The sequence below is a fragment of the Macaca nemestrina genome, chromosome 12, assembly GCF_043159975.1.
Source record: "Macaca nemestrina isolate mMacNem1 chromosome 12, mMacNem.hap1, whole genome shotgun sequence".
NCBI classification, from domain to species: domain Eukaryota; kingdom Metazoa; phylum Chordata; class Mammalia; order Primates; family Cercopithecidae; genus Macaca; species Macaca nemestrina.
The window spans coordinates 102358705-102378238 of NC_092136.1; the positions used below are offsets into that span (position 1 = coordinate 102358705).

At 40.5% G+C, this 19534-nt stretch overlaps 1 protein-coding gene across 2 annotated transcripts in view; it reads right to left on the bottom strand.

Annotated features, from left to right (window-relative positions):
- LOC105493712 (transmembrane protein 123) overlaps positions 1-19534 on the bottom strand; it is a 61039-nt gene that overhangs the window by 5265 nt on the left and 36240 nt on the right. The window lies entirely within an intron of this gene.

Consider the following 19534-nt stretch of genomic DNA (forward strand, 5'->3'; position numbering starts at 1 on the left):
TGCTGGTAGAATGAGAAGTGCAAGTGAATTATTCTTTGTAAGAGTAAAGCCAACTTCCCCCTATGCATTAGGAAGTGAAATACCATCACAGAATGTGGCTAGCTGTCATACTGGTAGTAATGATTTCCCATAGCTGGAAGGACAGTTCTAAAACTATCTGTGAAAGTTTTAAAAATCCAAAAGTCAATTTGATATGAAAAGAAAAATTAGTGATTTAAAATACACAACTCAAACAATACCTTCGCTCATACCTGAAACTGAGTTTTTGTTTTTTGTGGGGTATGATGTAAACAAAAACAAATAGGTACTGATGTTGTTAATGCTCCTTTTTTTTTTTTTTTTGAGATAGAGTTTCACTGTCACCCAGGCTGAAGTGCAGTGGCAAGATCTCGGCTCACTGCAACCTCCGCTTCCCGGGTCCAAGTGATTCTCCTGCCTTGGCCTCCTGGGATTATGGGCGTCTGCCACCATGCCGGCTAATTTTTGTATTTTCAGTAGAGATGAGGTTTCGCCATGTTGGCCAGGATGGTCCTGAATGCCTGACCTCAAGTGATCTGCCCGCCTCGGCTTCCCCAAGTGCTGGGATCACTGCCTTCTCCTTTCCCCCAGTGAGAGCAGTACCAATGCCTTAGGGTTCCTTGCCCCACCACTGCTGCCAAGTACCAAAAGTGGTACTTCATATATTATCCTATCTGCCACAACTATTTTGGCCTTATTCTTGAAAGATACATAGATTGGTATTTATTTATTTACTTAGAGACGAAGTGTCACTGTGTCACCCAGGCTGGGGTGCAGTGGCACGAGCTCAGCTCACTGCAATCTCCGCCTCCTGGGTTCAAGCGATTCTCGTGCCTCAGCCTACCGAGTAGCTGGGATTACAGGCACGTGCCACCATGCCTGGCTAATTTTTGTATTTTTAGTAGAGGGCTTCACCATGTTGGCCAGGATGGTTTCAAACTCCTGAAGTCAGGTGATCCGCCCACCTGAGCCTCTCAAAGTGCTGGTACTGCAGGCGTGAGCCACTGCACCTGGCCCCATATGTATTTATTATTATTATTACTATTTTTGAGACAGAGTCTTGCTCTGTCACCCAGGCTGGAGTGTGGTGCCTGCGATCTCTGCTCACTGTAACCTCTGCCTCCCAGGTTCAAGCAATTCTCCTGCCTCAGCCTCCCTAGTAGCTGGGGTCACAGACATGCACCACCACGCCCAGCTAATTTTTGTATTTTTAGTAGAGACGGGGTTTTGCCACGTTGGCCAGGCTGGTCTTGAACTTCTGACCTCAGGTGATCTGCCTGCCTTGGCCTCCCAAAGTGCTGGGATTACAGTTTGAGCCACCATGCCCGGCCCCCACTATTACTTATTTTTGACTTAACTGTCAAAACAAGTTGGTTTTAATAGTGCCGCTTACCTGCATATCAGGTTTTACTACTGACATTTCTACTACTTTCTTCAACTTTGGGTCTCTGTGATCTCTTCTACTGAGTATGATCTATTTTCTTAATAAGGCCAAAGGAATTAATGCTTTTTATACTACATAGGCGAATAAATAAAAATTATCTAAGGAGGTAATACAAATGCACTAAGTTCAAATGACCTTGAACTAATCTTTTCAAGTCTGAATGTTCTATAAAGATATAAGTAATAGAATTTAACATTAAAATAATCACCTTTTATTTTAAAATGCTGAATGGATTCTATTGCAATGAAATTAAATACAGCAAAGAACCAACGTTTATATCATATCTTTAGAACAGAATGATCCTGCGGAATAAAACAATGAGCATGATACTGCTTTTGGATTCAACACATACACACTCCCTTCCCCCTGGGCTCTGGTATAATAAAACATTCTTCAGAGATACTGCACAAAGTTACGTGGGCAAAAACGGGAAGCTATAATAGGTTAGTTCTCCGCTAAGTCAATCCAAATGTGCTAAAGACACAAAAAATTTTATCAATTTCTATGAACTGACAAAACAGGCAAAGGAAATTTTGCATTAAACTGTGTTTCCTGATGCTTAAAAGTGTAAACGAAATGCAAGGATGCTCTCAGAATTCACATCAGATGACCCAGTCTTCTGTAGTAAGTAAACAGTCACTTGTTTTCCTCTGCAAATGATACCATCCCAACTCCGGTCTTCTTTCCTCTCCCTTAACTGTTGAAATGCTGACTGGCACCTCTAGGAGTGGCACAGTTAACACCTGCACAGAGATGTAGAACGGACCATCCATGCGGGACTTGCAAGGGGTGAAGCTTTATCTAACTCTGCCCATCTTGGCCACTCAGTCTCCTCCAGCCTCCGATAAGCTAAGGTTGAAGAATCTGAGGCGCATATGTTGCTGGAGGGTGTTGGTGTGCAGGGTGTCCACTCCGTCCTCTGTCTATAGCGGGGGAAAAGAGGAGAATGCCATCCTTCACCTCACACCAGCCTGGGAAGGCTTCCAGGGCACTACCTGAAGAGGTGGACAAGCATCTACTGGACTTACATGGACACAGATAGTACGATTTGATTCAAGCCTGAACAAAGGTAAGACACTATGACTGAGCTCCATCTACCCATCAGCTAAGTTTAAAAGGCTGCACTAGGAGTAGACCACACCTCCACTAACAGCAAAGGTTCTTGTTTCCCATGAACCAAATCAAACTTCATGGAAGATAAATGACATGGATTGCCTTAAAAAAGACAGCTTCCTGGGGCTGAGCACGGTGGCTCACGCCTGTAATCCCAGCACTTTGGGAGGCCGAGGCAGGTGGATCACAAGGTCAGGAGATCGAGACCATCCTGGCTAACACGGTGAAACCCCATCTCTACTAAAAATACAAAAAATTAGCCAGACGTGGTGGCGGGCACCTGTAGTCCCAGCTACTTGGGAGGCTGAGGCAGGAGAATGGCGTGAACCTGGGAGGCAGAGCTTGCAGTGAGCTGAGAACATGCCACTGCATTCCAGCCTGGGCCACAGAATGAGACTCCGTCTCAAAAAAAAAAAAGCTTCCCAAGAGAGTACAGCCTAGAGAGGGGGAGGTCACGGAGGGGGGGGCGGGGGTGGAGCACCAAAAGCATGGGCCAGCTGAAGGAGAGGCCCACTGCATCAAGAGAGCTGAAGGGGGAGGCTTAGCAGGAGGATCTCCCAGGAACCTACCAATGAGAACCACACATCTGCCATCCAGAGGGCACCTGTGCCAAATGAAAACAGCCCAGCCATCAACCAAACAGCTTTTGTCCCTTAAGCCTCTCTAGGCCTGATTCCATAAGGGTGGCAAACAGCAGAATTGAGGAGAAGAGGTGGAACAAGGAAGGAAGCCAACAACATTAACTTTCCCACTGCAGGCTTCTAAGCCTGAAGCAGGCCTGGGCTGGCAGAAGGGACAAGTTTCAATTTTGAATCACTGTAGAGTTTTATTATTTTGGCATTATTCTGGACAGGAGCTGCACCCTACTAAAGAGAACTTATTCAGTGAACTGGACATTGTATCTATAACACCTCAGCTAGTGCAGTTGGGAGGGGAGAGCCACCAGGGAAAGGATGTGTGTGACATTCAGTTGTCCATGCCCAGTGTTAAGGGTTGAACTGTTCCCCTCTCCACCCTGCCCAAATTCATATGTTGAAGTCCTAACCCCCAGTACTTCAGAATGTGACCTTACTTGGAGAGAGAATCTTTACAAAGGTCATTAAGTCGTTAGGTTAGGCTTACTAACCCATTATGCTTAGTGTCCTTATTAAAAGGGAAAATTTGGAGACAGACACACAAACACACAGAAAGAACACCCTGTGAAGACGAAGACAGAGATCATGGTGATGTTTCCATAAGCCAGGGAATGCCATGGATTGCCACAAACCGCCAGAAGCCAGAGGAGAGGCATGGAACAGATTCTCTCAAAGCCCCCAGAAGGAAGCAACTCTGCAAACACCTTCACCTCCGACTCCAGCCTCCCGAACTGTGAGACAATCCATTTCTGTTGTTTAAGCCACCCAGTTTCCGGTCCTTTGTTTCTGCAGCCCATGCAAATTAATACACTCAGCTTCAAACTTTTTTTCATTTATAAAAAATATGTCTCCATGCAATGGTACAACTGGCACTAGTGATTGTATTGAGCCGATTCCTTTTGCAGATCTTTGAAACTAGTCACCATGATATAAAGTCTGTAAATACTCGTCAAACCACTCACAAAACTTGTTTTAATGAAAGCTGAGATCATGTATAGATGTCAATCAGAGATATAAGAATTTCTCTCTTTAACTCCTGGTTTCAACTAACATAATTACAGGAAAAATGAAGTGAAGACTGTAATAACAGCATCCATGCACCTTCCTTCCTAGCAGCTGCAGTGTTCAGCCCACAGTGAAAGACGACAAAGAATGCACACATGGCTATGAGCGACGTCTGGCACTGCTGTAAAAAAATATATTCCAACAGCCCAATCAGTTCTCCATTCCTGTTTGGTGGTAAAACTATTACTCCTAATTTTTCTGTGATTAGAATTAGAGCTTCCATTTGCTGAGCTCTTCTTTTCACCAAGCCTGGTAATGTTACCTAGGCATGGTGAGTACAAGCTCAAGCTCTGGATGAGCTCAGCGATTTACTTGCTTGGGTACCTTAGATTCACTATCCTTTCTTGTCTATAAATCAGGGCTATCACAAGAGTTTGGGAGAATTCACTGATATAATCTTTGTTGAGCACTTCGCACAGTGCCTGAGAAGTGCTCAACTAATTCTTTTTAACCATTAGTTTCATTAAATGTAACTCCCCTACAGAGCTGCACTGTACAATTCCCGATGGGAGGCTGAGGAATAGGCACTGTGAGATCTCCGAGCTCCCATGGTTACCATAACTACCATCTGAATAACATCTTACGGAAGAAGACACTATTGGGGTATTTTTGATTTATCAATGCAAACACCCAAAAAGAAAAAAGTGAGGCCCAGACCTTTTTCTGTTAATACCAGACAGCTACCATATTGCAACAAGGCCAAGGACACTATGAAGCAGTCCATCTTTCTAGTTTCAAGTAAAAGTACTCATCAAAGTTTGGATTCATTCCGACTATCTCTGCTGTGTTGAAATAACTTAACCTTATTCCTATAACCTTGAGTCCAAAAATATCTAAGTGCCATTGTTCTCCTTTAACCTAGATATCTCAAAGTTAAGGATGACAATTTGTTTTCATCAGGGCATCAGATATACACTTAAACCGGAGTTGAAAATACACATCCAATTTTTAAAAATCTCATAGTTATTTTTAAATGGGACAGTAGCAGCTTTTCATTTCATATTGTAGTTGTCAAAAATACTGAGCTATTCAAGACATAAACCATAAATTCCTGGTGCCATAGTTATTTTGGGGGATCTGTGATTCTAGGAATGGTCTGCAGCTTGAGTAAATTTAAGAATAACTACTCTTATGTGGGGTTCTGGGAATTTTTTAAAACATGAAAACCTTGAGAATCTCTTTCCTATAGAATTTACAACCTTACCCCATCAACTAAATATCAGTGTAATTCCAGAAACATTCATTGTTTAGAAAGCAAAGAGGCCTTTCCTCATTACAGAGTCAACAGATTCATTCTAAACATTCTTCTGAATTCAAATTACCTGGGGATCAAAAATCCATACAACTGAGAATCTACATTAAAAAAAAAAATCTTTAAAAAAACCTAGACAGGCCGGGTATGGTGGCTTATACCTGTAATCCCAGCACTTTGGGAGGCCCAGGCGGGCAGATCACCTGAGGTCAGGAATTCGAGACCAGCCTGGCCAACATGGTGAAACCTTGTCTCTAATAAAAATATAAAAATTAGCCAGGCGTGGTGGCGGGCACCTGTAATCCCAGCTACTGGGGAGGCTGAGGCAGGAGAATTGCTTGAACCTGGGAGGCAGAGGTTGCAGTGAGCCGAGATCGCAGGCACTACCCTCCAGCCTGGGTGACAAAGCAAGACTCTGTCACAAAAAAACAAACAAATGAAAACATACTAGATAAATCTAGATTCAAATAAATAAAAAAAAATCTAAAACAGCTTTAAAAAAATCATCATGATAAATAACTACATTTTCTGAAAACGTTTTATAAATTCCTTAATTTTTAAACTCAAAAACTAAAAAGGTTTCAAAAGGGAAAAACAATGGTGTATATATCATCACAGAAAAATAACAACTAGGGATTCCAATAAGTTACAGTATATCTGCAGTAAATTTACTACCACATTTTAGTCAAACTATCATTCATTCCACTAAAATCTATGAACATAAATAGGATGTTTGTTTCCTGTGGCAATAAATGAAAGAGGCACTTACAGTTAAAGTGATAATGACCTGTATTAAGGACAATGAGAGCTAACAACGGAGACATAGTTCAGGTCTGTGTAAGGAAACATGCTTGAAAGGTGATCCTGTTCATTCCCAGACCTGGAATTGAACTGCAAAGAAGCTGAGCAGAGAGGGTGAGAAAAGCAGCCTGGCTTCCTAGGGCATGAGACTAACAGATGGGCAAGGTTGACAGGGCACTGTAGACAGTGTCCAAGGCTTCTTTATGCTTTTCCCACAGGTCTTGCCCATTCCATTCCTTTTCTACATACTCAATCGACAATTAATAACCCCTGTTAGTTACAAAAAAAGAGGCATGAATCACAGCCACAAGCGCATCAGGCTAGACTGACATTTTCCCCCTGTTGCTGCTCAAAACTCCCCCAAGCCTCTCATCCTGGCATCCTCACTCTCCAGGGAGCAGAATTCACTCTGCTATTCCTCCCTATCACGTTCCTGTTAGGCTGGCAGCTGGCTCCTCCCTCATGCCTTTCCATACCCTTGTTTAGTACCTTCTCTGTACCAAGAACTATACTAGGAGGCTCTGCAGACACAGAAGAGACGTGATCCTTACCAGCATGGAGGGTGGTCTAGTAAGGACAAGAAGAAAACAACACAGTTACAATATGTATGCCAGGGGCCAGTTCGATTTTCACCTCCTCCTCAGGCATCTTCCTTTTTATTGAACACCTATTGTTCATTTTTCTGAACTTTTAATATCATTACTTTAAAAATGAATGTATCTTGTGTGTTTTATATAAAGACCAAATATTTGGTCTTTGTCCCTGGTTCCTGGCACAGAGTTCCTAAAACCCCTTGGGATTTCCTGAATGATGGGAGCGTCTTTGGTTACTCATGAGGACCCCTCTTTTGCTCAAACCTGAGTTTTTGGCCAATGAAGTGCCATAGGGTAGGGCCCATAGATAGCCTCAGGATGGGCTCCTCACCAGAAATACCAGGGGATTAGAGGGTTGGAACTTTCAGCCCCATCCATCAACCTTTGGGAAAGCTAGAAATTAAGCTCTATAAAATAAACTCCTGGACTGAGATTTGAGGGGCTTCTGAGCTGGTGAACACATGGAGGTACTAAGAAGGCGTGTTCCCAGAGAGCGTATTGAAGCTCTGTGCATCATTCCTCCACGCCCATACCTTACCCTAACTATCTCTTCCATTTGGCTGCTCCTGAGTTACATCCTCTATAATAAACCAATAAATGTAAATAAAGTGTTTCCTTGAGTTCTGGGAGCCATTCTAGCAAATTATCTAAGGAGGGGGTTATGGGAAACCCTGATTTATAGTTAATTAGGAGTACAAGAGCTAAACTTGCAATTAGCATCTGAACTGAGGGCAGTCTTGTGGGCTGAGACCTTAACTGGTGGGATCTGACACTAAATCCAGATAGGTAGTAGATAGAGTCAGAATTGAATTGGATTGTAGGACACTCAGCTGAAGTCTGAGAACTGGCTGATGTGGGAAAAAAAAAACACACATCTGGTGTCAGAAGTGCTGTATGATTATAGAGAAACGGTATTTTCCCAGGTCTTGTTTATCTTTTCAATTGAATTAATTGTAAGAACTATGTCTTACATTTTCATTTCATTCTATCAAAGTGTCAGACACAGTTCTGGGAAAACATGATAATTTCTAGTATACGCTCCAACCTGTGCAAGTGCCTAGCACAGTCTGTAGCATATACAGTTGGGGGGCACCCAAGATGTGTCTGAACTCTTCACCATTACAGCCAAGGCCCCGGTCGCCCTCTGCTGCTTATACCCTTCTGCCCCAGGAGGAAGATCTATCTACCTACCTATCCCCTAGCATGCAGTTCATTTTTATTTCTGTTGTTTGTTATGTTACTACAGGTGCCTGGGCTGCTTCCCACCCATTCTCAGCTCTGTGAAATTTTACTCATGTTCAAGAACCAGTCTACACATCGTATTAAAGGTATATTAAAAGCAAATAGAGGCCGGGTGCGGTGGCTCATGCCTGTAATCCCGGCACTTTGGGAGGCCAAGGCGGGCAAATCATCTGAGGTCAGGAGTTTAAGACCAGCCTGACCAACATGGTGAAACCCCATCTCTACTAAAAATACAAAATTAGCCGGGTGTGGTGGCGCATGCCTGTAATCCCAGCTACTCAGGAAGCTGAGGCAGGAGAATCGCCTGAACCCCGGAGGCGGGGGTTGCAGGAGCCGAGATCGCACCAGTGCACTCCAGCCTGGGCAGCAGTGCAAAACTCGGTTTCAAAAACAAAACACCAAATGGCATCAATAGGCCATTTAAAAGACAGAGATTATGAGGCTGGATTTAACGGTTTATAAGTAATACAACTTAAATATAAGATATAGAAATGCTAAAAAGTATTGAAAGTAAAAGTAAAGAAATTTTACAATACAACTACTGGCCAGAAAATAAAGATAACAAAACTCTATTAATATCATATGCAAGTCTTTAAGGTGAAAAGCATCACTAGAAATTTTTTAAAAAGACATCTCATAAATCAATTAATCTAACAGGAAAATATACTTCATATACAAGATGAGAAATACATAAAACAAAATATGATAGACCTGATGGAGAAAAGTAGACACTTTTTATAGAGTTGGACTTTTGTCAACATCTCTAAGCAAAAGAACAGACCCCAAGAAATTCATAAGGAAATTACAGGTTCCCAACAATGTTAACAAATCTGACTTCTTCACATATAGAACAATGTACCTGAAAACTACAGAATTCTTCACATGCTAATTCCCAAAGGATGAGAAAATAAATATTTCCCAATTATTGATAAAGTAAAAAAAAAAAAAAATTAAAAATATTTTGATAAGGAACCTATGACCTAAAAACTTGTGGGATGCAACTCAAGCTATGCTTAGAGAGAGAAACTTACTGCAAAAATGCATGTATTGGAAAGAAAGGTAAAATGAACTTTTGATGTGAGAATAAGCTTAAAAAATGCACACCATCTTCCAGCAACTCATACAAATGTTTCCATTTCAGAGAAATTTGAAAACTTTTGAAGGCTGCATTCCTCTTAAATGTGAGACTTATACTTCATAAGTTTCTGTTAAGGTATGTGTTAGTCCATACCAAGAGAAAGAACTTGGAAAAATTTGCTGTCAAAATTTTGTTGGAAACCATCTCGAGATGGTTCCTCTAGCTAGATAAGTTTAATTTAAAAAGTGCATGCACCACTGGTGTACATGTGCACAGACCCCACCACCCCATCACTACTGGCACATGCACGTGGACCCTGCTGCCACCGTCCTGACAAAGCGCTTTTGCTGGCACCTCCACATTGGAATGTTATTGTCAGTAGACCAGGAACACCTAAGTTCCTCCAGCATGGCAGGTGCTTAATTTCGAGGGGCCAGAAAACAAAGCTGTAGGCCTGGTCCCAGACCTCCAGGGTTAGAGCACACGGCCCCAGAGTGCTGAGCTAAGCCTTGGCCCCCTGGAAGCATTCTGAAATGAAGCCAGTCAAATGAACCCAACTTATGCCATAGTCAAATCAAGGGCATCAAAGAATATAAAAGCAAAAGCCTCAAAGGACAGCAACTTCAAAGCCTATACACCTGAGAAGGAACCAGTGCAAGAACTCTGGCAACTCAAAAAGCTGCAGTGTCTTCTTACCTCCAAACAACCATACTGCCTCTCCAGCAATGGTTCTTAATGAGACTGAAATGGCTAAAACATGAGACACAGAATTAAGAATCTGGAGGGCAAGAAAGATCAAGATTCAGGACAAAGTTGAAGCCCAATCCATGGAACCTAAGGAATCCAGTAAAATGATACAAGGGCTGAAACACAAAATAGCAATTTTAAGAAAGAACCAAACTGATCTGATAGAGTTGAAAAATTCACGACAAGAATTTCATAATATAACTGCAAGTATTAACAACAGAAGAGACCAATCTGAGGAAAGACTCTCAGAGCTCAGAGACGAGTTATTTCAATCAACTCAGTCAGACAAAAGAAACAAAAAAGAAGGAAAAGAAATGAAGATAACTTCCTGGAAATATGGGATTCCTGGGATTATGTAAAGAGATCAAAACCTACAACTCACTGGCATCCCGGAGAGGGAGAGAAAACAAGCAACCTGGAAAACATACTTGAGGATACTGTCCATGAAAATTTCCCCAAACTCACTAGAGAGGTCAACTTTCAAATTCAGGAAACTGAGAAAACTCTTGCAAGATACCATACAAGATAACCATCCCCAAGACATACAGCCATCAGATTCTCCAAGGTCAACACAAAAGAAAAAATACTAAAGACAGAGAGAAGGGGCAGATAACTTAGAGGGAACTCCATCAGGCTAACAGCAGACCTTTCTGCAGAAACCCTACAAGCCAGAAGAGATTGGGGGCCTATATTCGGCATCCTTAAAGAAGAGAAATTTCAACCAAGAATGTCATATCTAGCCAAGCTAAGCTTCATAAGCAAAGGAGAAATAAAATTTATTTCAGACACGCAAGCACTAAGGGAATCCACTACCACCAGACTTGCCTTACAAGAGGTCCTTAAGAGAGGGCTAAACATGGAAATAAAGGGCTATTACCAGCCACCACAAAAACACACTTAAGTACACAGACCAATGACACTAAAAGCAACTACACAACCAAGTTTACACAGTAACCAATTAACAACACAGTAACACGGTCAAATCCATACATATCAATGTTAACCTTGAATGTAAACAAACTAAATGCCCCACTTAAAAGGTACAGAATGGCAAATTGGATAAAGAAGCAAAACTCAATCGTATGCTGTCTTCAAGAGACCAGTCTCACCTGCAATGACACCCATAGGCTCAAAAGAAAGGGATAAAGAAAAATCAGGCAAATGGAAATCACAAAAGAACAGAGGTTGCTATTCTTATTTCTGACAAAACAAACTTTAAACCAACAACAATCGAAAAGGACCAAGAAGGGCATTACATAAGATATAGGGTTACCTCAACAAGACAACTTAACTATCCTAAATAAATATACACCCAATACTGGAGAACCCAGATTCATAAAACAAGTTCTTAGAGACCTATAGACTCTTAAGATAACCACACAATAATAGTGGCAGACTTCAAAACCCCACTGACAGTATTAGACAGATCACTGAAGCAGAAAACTAACAAAGATATTTGGGACCTGAACTCAACACTTGACCAAATGGACCTAACAGATATCTACAGAGCGCTCCACCTAACAACAGAATATACATTCTCCTCATCTGCACAAGGCACATACTCTAAAATTGCACATGGCACATACCACATGCTCAGCCATAAAGCAATTCTCATCAAATTATGATTCTCAAAATCATACCAACCACACTCTCGGACCACAGCGTAAAAATGGAAATCAATACCAGGAAGATCTCTTAAAACCCATACAATGAAAAGGAAATTAAACAATCTGCTCATTACTAACTTTGGGGTAAACAATGAAATTAAGACAGAAATAAAAAAAATTCTTTGAAACTGAAGCTACGACATATCAGAATCTGTGAGACATGGCTAAACCAGTGTTAAGAGGAAAATTTACAGCTCTAAATGCCCACACGAAAATGTTAGAAAGACCTCAAATTAACAACCTAACATTACACCTAGGGGAACTAGAAAAACAAAAGCAAACCAACCCCAGTGCTAGCAGAAGAAAAGAAATAATCAAAATCAGAGCTGAACTCAATGAAATTGAGATGTGAAAAACCATACAAAAGATCAATGAAACCAAAAGTTGGTTGTTGTTGTTATTATTATTGAGATAGAGTCTCGCTCTGTTGCCCAGGCTGGAGTACAATGGTGCAATCTCAGCTCACTGCAACCTCCACCGTCTGGGTTCCAGTGATTCTCCTGCCTCAGCCTCCCAAGTACCTGGGACTACAGGTATGCGCCACCACACCCAGCTAAGTTTTGTATTTTTAGTAGAGATAGTTTTACCATGTTGGCCAGGCTGGTGTCAAACTCCTGACCTCAGGTGATCCACTCACCTTGGCCTCCCAAAGTGTTGGGATTACAGGTGTGAGGTACCATGCCCAGCCCAAAAGTTGGTTATTTGAAAGAATAAATAAGATTGACAGACTCTAGCTAGACTAAGAAAAAAAGAGAGAGGAGCCAAATAAACACAATCAGAAATGATAAAGGAAACATTACCACCAACCCTACAGAAATACCTCAAAGTATTTCTGTAAAAAATACCCTCAGAGACTATTACGAACACCACTATGCACATAAACTGGAAAACTTGGAAGAAGAAATGGATAAATTCCTCTGAGAAATACCTCAGAGTATTTCTGTAAAAAAAAAAAAAAAACAAAACCCTCAAAGACTATTATGAACACAACTATGTACACAAACTGGAAAGCCTGGAAGAAGAAATGGATAAATTCCCAGAAACATACAACCTCCAAGACTGAACCAAGAAGAAAGTGAAACCCTGAACAGATCAGTAATGAGTTCTGACATTGAATCAGTAATAAAAGACCTACCAATCAGGAAAAGCCTTGGACCAGACAGATTCAGTCAAGTTCTACCAGGCATATATTAATAAAATATAAAATTATTCCAAAAAATTAAGAAGAGATTCTACCCTAGCTCATTCTATAAGTCTAGCATCATTCTGATACCAAAATCTGGCAGAGACACAACAAAAAAAGAAAACTTCAGGCCAATATCCCTGATGAACACAGACACAAAAATCCTCAAGAAAATACTGGCAAACTGATCCAGCAGCACATCAAAAAGCTAATCTACCATGATCAAGTAGGTTTTTTTCTTGGGATGCAAGGTTGGTTAAACATACGCAAATCAATAAATGTGATTTATCACATAATCTGAACTTAAAAAACCACATGATCATCTCAGTAAACAAAGAAAAGGCTTTTGATAAAATTCAAAATCCCTTTATGTTAAAAACCCTCAACAATCTAGGTATTAAAGAAAGATACCTCAAAATAATAAGATCCATCTATGACAAACCTACACCTAACATCATACTGAGTGGGCAAAAGCTGGAAGCACTCCCTTTGAGAACCAGAACAACACAAAAATGCCCACTCTCACCACTCCTATTCAAGATAGTACTGGAAATCCTAGCCAGGGCAGTCAGGCAAGAGAAAGAAATAACAGGTAACCAAAAGAAAGTCAAAACTCTCTCTTTGCAGATGATATGATTCTCTAACTAGAAAACCCCCCAGTCTCTGCCCAAGGGCTCCTAGATCTGATTAACAACTTCAGCAAAGTTTTGAGATGCAAAATCAATGTACAAAAATCAGTAACATTTCTATACACCAATAATGCCCGAGAGCCAAATCAAGAATGCAATCCCATTCACAGCAGCACTCCCTTCCCCAACCACACACATACAAACACCTAGGAATACAGCTAACCAGAGAGGTGAAAGGTCTCTACAACGAGAATTATAAAACACTGCTCAAAGAAATCAGAAATGACACAAATAAAAAACCATTCTTGCTCATGGAGAGAAAGAATCAATATTATTAAGATGGCCATACTGCCCAAAGCAATTTACAGATTCAGTGCTATTGACATCAAACCGCCAATGACATTCTTCACATAAGTGGAAAAAGCTCTTCTAAAATTCGTATGGAACTATAGAAGAGCCCACCTAGCAAAAGCAACCCTAAGCAAAAAGAACAAAGCTAGAGTAATCATGCTACCCGACTTCAAACTACACTACAAGACTACAGTAACCAAAACAACATGTTATCAGTACAAAACCTGATACATGGAACAATGGAACACGTTAGATAACCCAGAAATAAACCTGACAACTACAGCCATTTGATCTTTGACAAAGTTAACAAAAATGTGCAATGGGGAAGGGACTCCCTATTCAATAAATGGTACTAGGATAACTCGCTAGCCATAAGCAGAAGATTAAAACTGGATCCCTTCCTTTCACCATATATGAAAATCAACTCAAGATGGATTAAAGGCTTAAATGTAAAACCTAAAACTATAAAAACCCTTGAAGGGAGGAAGGGAGGGAGGCAGGAAAAAAAAAAAAAAAAAACCTAGAAGAAAACCTAGGAAACACCATTCTGGCCATTGGCCCTGTTAAAGCTTTCATGACAGAGACACCAAAGGCAACTGCAACAAAAACAAAAGTTGAGAAGTGCGACCTAATTAAAGAGCTTCTGTACTGCAAAAGAAACTATCAACGAAGTAAACAGAAAACCTACAGAATGGGAGAAAATGTTTGCAAACTATGCATCTGACAAAGGTCTAATATCTAGAATCTGTAAGAAACTTTAACGAACAGGCAAAAAACAACCCTTATTAAAAGGATATGAGCACACTTCCCAAAAGACATACTCATGCAGCCAACAAGCATATAAAAAAAATGCTCATCACTAATTATTAGAGAAATGCAAATCAAACCACAGTGAGAGAGCATCTCACACCAGTCAGAATGGTAAAAAAGTAAAAAAATAACAGATACTGGCAAGTCCATGGAGAAAAAGGAATGCTTATACACCACTGGTGGGAATGTAAATTAGATCAGCCACTGTGGAAAGCAGTTTGAAGATTTCACAAAGAGCTTACAATAGAAATACCATTTGACTTAGCAATCCCATTACTGGGTATATACCCAAAATATAAATCATTCTATAATAAAGACACATGCACACACATGTTAATTGCAGCACTATTCACAATAGCAAAGACACGGAATCAACCTAGAAGTCCAACGGTGGTGGACTGGATAAAGAAAATCTGGTATTAATGATATACACCATGGAATACTACCCAGCCATAAAAAGGAATGAAATCACATCCTTTGCAGCAACACGGATGCAGCTGGAAGCCATTATCCTAAGCAAATTAACACAAAAACAGAAAATCAAATACTGCATGTTCTCAATTATAAGTGGGAGCTAAACAATGAGTACACAATGGACACTTAGAAGGGAAGAATAAGACACCAAGACCTGCCTGAGGGCAGGAGTAGGGAGGAGGGTGAGGATCGAAAAACTACCTATTGAGTACTAGGCTCATTACCTGTGTGATGAAATAATCTGTACATCAAACCCCCGTCACACACGATTTACCCATGTAACAAATCTGCACATGTACCCCCGAACCTAAAATAAAAGTTGGAAAGAAAAACAAAAAGTACATGCATTCAAGTTTATGGCTTTTCAGCTTTCATGTTCACTATTCTAAAAATTAAAGTACCTGTTGTACAAAAAAGTTCACTCATCCATCCATATTTAATTTCAATCCTTGTTCATGTTTCCTCATATCCTGAATAAGTACTTTTAGCTACCAACATCAATTGTCAAACCAGGGTTAATCATGTACTTTGTACACCTACCTGTACATGAAATTAATTCAATGGTGTGAAGCAAGAAAGGCTCCTTCACAAACCTCCAGAAGGAGTTTTAAATGGTGCTTTAGTAAGAATTCACCAAGAGAAATAGAAAGTCTCCTTCTCCATCAGCTCTCAGCTACCTAAACCTCCCCAGGGCAACTGTGTGTCCAGTCTGTTAGACAATGGCTTTTTAAAAGCATTTTTTAAACTACTTTTAAAATTCAGTATATTCCACACTAGCATTATACCCTTGAAGATGTAAACAGTAAAGCGAGCTCAATAGGTCTCTATTAAAAGAAGAATGAGATGGCTGAATAAAGAACACATTTATGAACACAAGTTATTAGTGTGGATTAGAAGTATTAAGACGCGGTGGGTAGTTTCAGCTGCATTTCTAGCTGGGAGGCAGCATTATCAATTCTATCCATCAGCTCTTCAACATTTCCCCCATGCTTGGAATGGCTTTTATGGATTAGGTAGAAAAATGAACTGTTTCTCCCTTGTTTTAAGCCTTGAAATATTAATCCAGGATATACACTGTAAGCAACCCAGAATTTTTATATTCCCTTCCGTTACATGCTGAGGCCAAATTTCTTTCTGTAGAAACTTATAAAGTATATTGGAAGGCAATGGGGAAGAATGGTTTTTATATAAAAATATGCACAAACATATGAATTATATAGGAATTAATTAGAAACTATTTGCATCTCCAGATCCCCTCCCCACCCTCATCCAGCCTGCTCTCTGCCCTGAGAGGTGACACTTACAGACTGCACTAACAGGCTCCCTTGCCCCTCAAGGCTTCTGGTTAGATCTGGCCAAAGGGAAAGCATCATTGTTAATGTTTTATATTCCTCACTATTCTTACCAGTTTGTATTACTTACCTGACTCAGAGAACAGTAAATGTCTTTTACTGTCTAGGCATAGATCTGACCTGGAATGAGCTCATAAAAGCTGAGCCCTGTGTGCTCTGTAAGTATCTGTCTGTCCCAGCAGTATTCAATGAATACCTCAACAGTGCTCATTCTGCACCGAATGCTGTTCTAAATATTTTATAAACATTTGTAATTTTCATAACCCTAGGAGGCAGATGTTATTGTCATCCCCATTTTACAGATGAAACTACGGCACAGAGAGGTTGAGTAACTTGCCTAGGGTCACAAACTACTAAGGGGAGGAGCCAAGATTTAGACTTCCTCAGGTTGGCTAAGGAGTCCCTGCACTTCATCACTATTAGGCTGCCAGTCACAAGGAGCAGTATCACAAACTCAAGAAGCTTTGGTTAGGACAGGTGAGTGAATGTGCCAATGTTCCAACGTTAACCTTTAACATACTGCTGGCTAAGAATGATAAAACCAGGGGGCTGGGCCTGGTGGCTCACTTTGGGAGGCCAAGGCGAGTGGGTCACTTGAGGTCGGGAGTTCAAAACCAGCCTGGCCAACATGGTGAAACCCCGTCTCTGCAAAAATACAAAAAATTACCCAGGCGGGGTGGTGTGTGCCTGTAATCCCAGTTACTCTGGAGGCTGAGGCACAAGAACTGCTTGAACCCGGGAGGCGGAGGCTACAGTGAGTCAAGATGGCGCCACTGCACTCTGGCCTGGGTGACAGAGTGAGACTCTGTCTTGAAAGAAAACAATAACAACAAAAAACTAGGGGATAAATAGATTTTAGGTAGAAAAATAACAACATAAACAAGCTCAGAATTACTCCAAGTATTTTATAAACCTCCACTGGGTATGTACCAAATACTCCTGATATCCCATGTTCTATAAACCTGCATACAAGACATACTATTAGTCTGTCTCCATTATAAAATCCACATGAAATAACAACAACAACAACTTCTCATACTCTAAAATATCATTTTATTGTCACAGTGGGACTAAAATGTGTGAAAAAACATGTCTGAAATATTTTGAAATAACATTATTAGAGCTATATTTGCAACCCTGAAAGGCCGTGCAGGTGGTGCTGTCACTCAGTTACAGAAGATTTATGGTCTAAACACGGGGAATAAGCATGTGTAATGTGCAGCTGCCACATAAGAATTTGGTCATTAACAAGCTCAACGCACCACAACAAAGAGATATTCAGTCAGCAAAGAAAAACCGTCTGCTCAAATGTCAGCACAAAAGAAATCCCTAGAGATGACAACTGTACAGTTTAGTATCTACTAGTAAATAATTTTAATTCATTGTGTAAAGGCACTAGAAAATTTAATATTTAATACTAAATATGTTTTCTTGCAAGACAAAGGAAAAATGGAAACTTCGCCAGTTACTAAAAACACATACTTGTTTAATGTTAGCAACGGTACCAAACTGAAGATGGCAGTAATCTGGGGAAGCAGGAAGAAAATATTGAACATTTGCTATGTGCAGTCACCATGCTAGGTGCTTTTTCATATTTTTAATTTTTAAAAAATTTCACATGATCTGTAGAACGGTAATGGGAGATGGGTTTGCTCCTCCCAATTTGCAGATGAGAAAACTGACCCAGAAGGTTAAATAAATGCTGCTTTTGGAGATGGTAGTGAAGACACTTTAACTTAGGTCTTTGAACTGCTCTGAGCCTGGTGCTCCTGTCATTAGTTTACTGTTTCTCTACAAAAATCCACCTGAATTCTAGAGTCTGGCATATTTGATATTAACTGCACATATTCATTAGGCATTAATTTTACCACTATATTCACTGCACTGGAATCATCATCAATCAATACAACATACATACTTCATCACTAATGTTGATGGTAAAGGTGAAAAGAATGGCCGAGTGTGGTGGCTCTCGCCTGTAATCCCAACACTGTGGGAGGCCGAGGCGGGTGGATCACTTGAGGTCAGGAGTTTGAGACCAGCCTGGCCAACATGGCAAAACGTTGTCTCTACTAAAAAATATAAAAATAGCCAGGTGTGGTGGCACACACCTGTAATCCCAGTTACTTGGGAGGCTGAGACAGGAGAATCGCTTGAACCTGGCAGGGGGAGATTGCAGTGAGCCAAGATCGTGCCGCTGCACTCCAGCCTGGGTGACAGAACAACACTCCATCTCCAAATAAAAGAAAAAAAAAGTGAAGAGAATAATATAAACATCTGTGTTCTCATCATTCTGCCAATTAAGAAATCCCCCAAAAGTGTGCCCCTCCTCAACTGCATCCCTTTCAGGATAACCACTATCCTGAATTCTGGGTTTATCATTCTCACACATTTCTCTTTATTTTTACTTCACATCAATCTATTTCTAAGCAACATAATACTGTGCTTTTCACACATTTAAATTTTATATAAATAGCATCATGCAAAATGTATTTTATTTGCTTTTTGCACTCAGTATTATATTTATGAATTTCATTCATGTTGACATCTTTAGCTCTATTTCATTCATTTCTCACAGCATTTAAAATTTTTATCCTAACAGCTATGTTTTAAGATGTTTTTATGTTTCCATGAGTCTGGCCTCATGCAATGATTAACTCCAAAAGCTTTCTGAACAATCTACCCAGAACAGAGCTGAAAGATAAAACATGTTGGTACACAGTCAGGTTTTTTAGTTACAGGAGAGCTACCCCTCTGGCCCTCAGAACCCAACACCTACTGACTCAACAATCCCACTTCTAATAATCTGGCTAAATCCTAGCTCAAGCTGCTAAAGGTGTGTATGTATGTTCACTTCAGCACTGTTTAGAAGAGTAAAAATATCCATAAATGGGGGCATGGCTAAGGAAAAATTATGGTATATCCCTACTATGCAACACAGTGCAAATATGCAAATGAATGAGATACAGCTATACATACTGTGGTGGTTTTAAAATATGTCCATAAATTCTTTGATAAGCCTCCCTTCAAAAAGTGAAGGCTCATTCCACTTCTCTTGTGGGTGGACCTAACCAGACTCT